At 29.6% G+C, this 6,000-nt stretch overlaps 1 long non-coding RNA gene across 1 annotated transcript; it reads left to right on the top strand.

Moving 5' to 3' along the window:
• Positions 1–297: 297 nt before the first annotated feature.
• On the top strand, positions 298–1,082 carry LOC25489082 (uncharacterized). The gene is made up of 3 exons (XR_003010054.2): positions 298–477; positions 568–602; positions 682–1,082. It is a non-coding gene; the product is annotated as an uncharacterized lncRNA (long non-coding RNA).
• The last annotated feature ends 4,918 nt before the right edge of the window (positions 1,083–6,000 follow it).

The raw sequence follows: 6,000 nt of genomic DNA, 5'->3' as shown, positions 1-6,000 counted from the left end.
TGATACTGTAACTTTCTATGTAAATCATAACAAACATTGAATTTGTTCAAAAAATAAAAACAACGAATTTGTTATAATATCAACTTTTAACTTTTATTCCCTAAAAAAAAAAACTTTTGACTTTCTTATTTTATATTTTACTCATTTTAGTGGATAGTTGTTGAAGAACATTTATTTCATTCCCACATATGGTCAAAGCCAACAGGCAACAATCTGTACTTACCCACAACTGAGAGCAAATACAACCACAATTTTATTTTACATTTCCTTCCTTTTTTGCCTAAAAAAAGGATAAGAATGATCCAAACTCAATGTAACAACCTCTATATATAGCGTAAAACAAACACTGAATTTTCATAACAACTTCATTTCTTTTATTCTTACCAATATCCTCTTCATCAATCTCATTGTAACATGCTGGAAATTCTTCCACATGGACTGGTTCACGATCTACACACCGATGGTTAATTTTCCATGGTATGATTAATCGTACCTTTGTTGATTATTTTTCTTTAATCTCCATCACAATTGTTCTAATTTCATTTTCATCTGCATCATTTTTTGTAGGGCTGAAGTTCCATTTCCCAAATCTATCATTGCGAGTAGGCGCGATCTTCTTATTTATATTTCATTCGGAGTTTCTTCATGTTCATCAACCTAATTGAAGTGTTCTCGTTGCAGGTACAATTGGATTGTTGCAATGATTGCGATTTTTGTCATGGATTGAAATTGAAGAGAAGATTATTGTAACAGAAGTGTTGTTATGAATTTCATTACATGATGATGATGATGATTCTGTGATTGTGGACCGACCTTTGCCATGACAGGTGCGCTTGCATGGCACGTCAAAAAAATGAATAAAAAAAATATTTTGTTGTTTCTGAGGAAGATCGCACGGGAATTGCCCGGGATCTTCCTCAGGTGTGGTGGTGTGTGTGATCTTCTTTTTCTTCTTGTTGTGCTTTAATTTATCTTTATTGATATACCACGCATAGCAAAGAAACAAATGATAACACTGATCGCAAAGGATTTATCACCATCACTGAATTTTCTCCGTTGCTGATTGATTAAGGTATCATTTATTAGTTTACCTTCAAATTTTAATTAAAACAATCTATGCGAAATTTGAGGAACTCTGATTGTTTTGGTTAATTAATTTCGTGCTTATGTAAAATCAGGCTCTAGATACGATTTATGTGATTTAGATTTACTCAATTAAATTAAGTTTTGATTGCAATTTTGACGATATTCTTTATTGACAGAGAGTGCGTAATGGAGTTCTTCAATAATTATGTTATCAGTTAAGGTAATTGGTGTTTTGCTATTTACGCTAAAATTCAATTCTCTTGAATAAGATTTTTGAGGAGAGTGGATCTTCGATTAAATTCAACTATTAGCCAATAAATTAACACCCCATTTACATTTATATGCTCTTGCCATAATGTATCCGACATGATTACAGCAAATTTACACTTCAACTGCAGTTATATATATATATATATATATATATATATATATATTCTTTCAATTACAGCAATACCTTTACTCAGTTCATTTCGTTATCGATCGTAAGCAAATTTAACAAATCTATTTCTTTAATGTCTCAGGCATGATTTCCACAAATTAACACTTCAATTGCAGTTATATATTCTTTCAATTGCAGCTATATTTCTTCCTTCTTTATTACAAGGAAATTTAACCAGCTATTTCTTTAATGTCTCTGACATGATGAGGGTTTAAGGTTTAGTGTTTAACACTTCAATTACAGTTATAATATATTCTTTCTTTAATTTCTTCGACACAATTATTTATGAATAATTGGCAAACTAGTTTGTCTATACAAAGAGATAAATGAAAAGAAATTAGGGATAGATCTTTGAAAACTCTTTGATCTAATTTCTTGTAACCTCCTTGTATCACTCGTTTTATAGTGGATTGGAGAACTACTGTCTCCCCTAGATGTAGGTTATATTGAGCCGAACTGGGTTAACAAACATTAGTGTGTTGTTCTTTTACTTCTTTTCTTTTTTTTTGTTCTTTGATTATGTTGGTGGATTTGTTTTACACTTGTTGTTATTTGATGTTGTTGCTTGAGAATAATTAATGGTTGTCACATTTAAGTTTATTGGTACGATTTTAGTTCAAATTCCACTAAGACCTACTTAGTTGAAATTCATAAAAATTCACTAAGATCTACTTGGAGTATTTTCATCATATCTCAAGAACCAAAAATCATTTTCACGTCAAACCAAAGCCACTGAAAAGCTAACTCAATTATCTATAACTTTCATGTTTACACCAAAGACCAATTCAAAACAGAAACGTGTGAAAAAGACACAAGAACATGAAACATGACATGCTGTCAGAGAGCAACTCGGGAAAAACCCATTTTTGACCCCAAAATCCCAATTTTAACTTCTCTATGCCAAATTTGATCCAAAAACTTGTCTAACCATTTCTATACATGTTAAGGAACTCAAAACCACATAAAAGATGACCTAACACATCTACTTACTACTATTAAAATAAATGTATCATGTTTTTACATTTTTGCCCCTAGGAGGGGCAATTTGGTAATTCCATAATTCATGCATTTTGATTGTTGCCACCTCATCATCTCATGAATTTCCATTTTTGCCCCTCCTCAATTTTTTTTTCTTTCTAATTTTAATATTTTAATCACTTTTAATTTTTTTTTCTCCCAAATTCAGTTGTTTCTACATTGCCGTTGTGGGAGATTAAGATATCGTTTGACCCGGCTTTTTTTCCAACTTCTCTACATTTTTAAGGAGAAGTTAGGCCAAACACAGTATCAATTAAGTACTTACTAAAAAAAAAAAAAAATTTGAATGTATAAAATTGAATGGAAAGAGCTTTGGCCAAAAGTTCTTGAATGTTACTTTAAAAAGCTACTTGTGGACAATTTATTTCACAAGCACCTCTTTTCAACTCACATTGGGAACCTTTTATTTTATTTTTTTAACATTTTTTTTTTTGAAAACTTATTTTTTTAATATTATATTTCAATATGTTTTTTTCTTCCATTTAACTTTATTTTATTGAACCGTTCCATTTAATTTTTTAAGGAAGTTCCATTTAATTTTATTATCTTTTTTCAAAGAAATTTTATTATCTTTTTTTCAAAGGAATGCCAAATAATTTTATTTTATGTTTTCAACCTCGCAAATATATACACACACATTAGCGTTTAGAATAATATTTTATGTGTGTCTGTTTTTTTGTTACACTAATGCATATCATTTTTTTTTGGCATTGCATAATGCATATGATTGTTTTAATAAAATTTTGATTTTAATTAAAAGTAAAATTGTTTTCTTAAAAAAAGGTATATATGCCTAAAAAAGTTATACTTATATATATATATATATATATATATATATATATATATATATATATATATATATATATATATTGCACCTTTATATTGTAACAAACTATGCATATCTTTTTCTTATTAAAAAAAACTAAACATATATGTTTCCATGACACTAACGATGTAACAGATATAATATCATATAATATAAATTCTTATATTTTTCAAAGACACCAAAAATATGATATTCTTATAACGAAATTTGTTATAGAGTATAATTGAAATAAAAAAAATAAAAAAACCAACTATTTTGATATTATTTATGTTATTATTTCAGACTCCTTAAATTGTTTCTCCTATTCAAATATTTAACAAGTCATTTATATGATGATACAAATTTGTATTCATGTTACATAAAATAATGTTATTGAGTAAATACAGTATTTGTAAGAAAAATATCTTTTTTTTTTTTTTAACATTTTTAGCCTTCAAAAAATATTTTAAACATTTTTTTATTTATTATGTTAATTCATAATAAATTCAAAGTTTTGTCCTTGTGAGCTTAACTCAGTTGATAGGAACAATGCGTAAATACATGCCAAGTCTGGGGTTCGACCAAAAAAAAATTCACAGTTTGTACAATATTTTGCCACACAACATTTAACTTAAAAATAGCTTTAAAACTAAAAAATCAAATAAACCAAACAACTTTAACTTCTTTCGTAAATGCCTTTATTTTAACTTTGTTTTGAAGTAAGTTTCAAGTCGTAAACAAACCTTGGCCAAACGGTATCTAAGTTCAGTTGGAAACACTGTTTCACTTTCTTCTTCATAAGAGGTCATTTTTTTTCTTTTTTCATGGTTCTGAGACCATGCATGACTTGAGTTGACTAATTTTTATGGCTTGAAGGGTTCATTTTTCGACACTGTTTCAGTTTGCCTATTCAAAGCTCTGCATTCAACCTAAAATATTTGAGCTTACTTATAAATAAATAAATTATAGGGAATATTTTGTCTTGGCTTGGCTGTTTAGGATAGAGAATATTAAGTTCATATGATTCAAAATGTTAATATGTTTGTTGATGATTATACGATGCGATATCATAACTTATTCCACCTCAATGTTTGTTTTGCTTTGATAAGTAATTTCATATTTTGTGTTTGCAGGAAGAGCAAACAAATGAGCAAGTGATGATGGAAAGGGAAATAGCACAAAAGAGGAGAATTTTATATATCTTATCGATTGGGTAAGTTGAACTTCTTCTTTAAATTCTCTATTTTGGATTTCTTTCAATCTTCTTTAAATTAATATATTGTTTTTGGCATGTGCATCAACTTTGTTCTTTGTGTGCATTGAATTTCATCATGGTTTTAGCTTAGCTTTCTAATATTTTTGTATTTGGAAAGTTTCAAGTTTCTATTAACAAGCATCATTTGTTGCATTTTTATCTGTCAAATATCTTCATTTGTTAATCCTAGCATGATGTATGTTAAGAATGTGAGTTTGAAAAACTTGGATTGAAACTATATATGGATTGTGGTGGAGAATGTGAGTTTGATAAATATGTGCATCCTATTGAATTGACCTGTATAATCTTGCTATGGAACTTTCAAAGCTTAAATCTCAGGAAGACATTGGTGTGAAAAATTCATACGTGTAAGCTTACTTATATGATGGCTACCGGGAAGACATTGGTATCGTTGAGGCTTTCAATAATGCAAATCTCGGAATCACCAAATAGCATGTACCTGACTTCAGGTAAATAAATAGGCTCTATACAATATAATCATCATATTGTCATGTCAATGCACTTTATGAGAGCATCTTGGTCATGGTGTCAATGGATATTAATTTCAGTTCCTACAGTTTACACTCAACTGCGATATTTGCCTCCGTCGAAGATGCTTGATGCTGATATCACTGATAGTGTTATCGGGGAAGGATTTGCGATTAAGGTAAATTGTTTCCGAATCTGTTCGAAGAATGTGAGATTTATACTTTTCTTGACAAAGATGTCAAATATGATTAAATGATTTAATTGTTAGAAACTTTAATTTTTTCTGTTTCCTAGAATTGCAAAATCTTCAATTTAGTGGCCGGGCTGCGGTCTTGCGTTACGTTTAGAAAAACACAAAATTCAGCAAATTACATTCAGGAGCTGAAAGAAAGGAAATACATGAAAAACTTGATAAATGGTTTATGATACTTGATTCCTGTGGATTTGGTAAAGTCCCTTTAAGCGCATTTATAAAGAATGCAAATTTTTGTTGGATATATCTTCAGCTGGTACCTCATCTAACTTTTTCTTACCACTTTAGGTTTAGGATCCATATGAGCATTAATCTGTCATGCTGCATTGGTTTCTTGGACCATGCCAGTACTTACGGAGGCAATCCTTAGTCCTTTTTGGTCTATAAAAGTTAGAACTTATTAAACCACCTTTCACATACATGTACTGTTAGCTAGGTCATTTATGGTCATGCTTGTGGTTGTGGTAACATATATCATGCTTACATATCAAACCATTATATTTACATATCTAAAGTTTGGTATTTGGTGCAGAAAATTGAGGTTTGCACGTCTTTGACTTCTTTGCCAATTCAATCCTTAGAAAGGTTCTCTTTGTTATTCAGAAGGGAAAACCAGATGCTTTTTCTCTTGGAAG

This window comes from Medicago truncatula, chromosome 3, assembly GCF_003473485.1.
Source record: "Medicago truncatula cultivar Jemalong A17 chromosome 3, MtrunA17r5.0-ANR, whole genome shotgun sequence".
Taxonomy (NCBI): Eukaryota; Viridiplantae; Streptophyta; class Magnoliopsida; order Fabales; family Fabaceae; genus Medicago; species Medicago truncatula.
The sequence above is the reverse complement of the archived record's forward strand: the minus strand, read 5'-3'. Positions and strand labels throughout refer to the sequence as shown.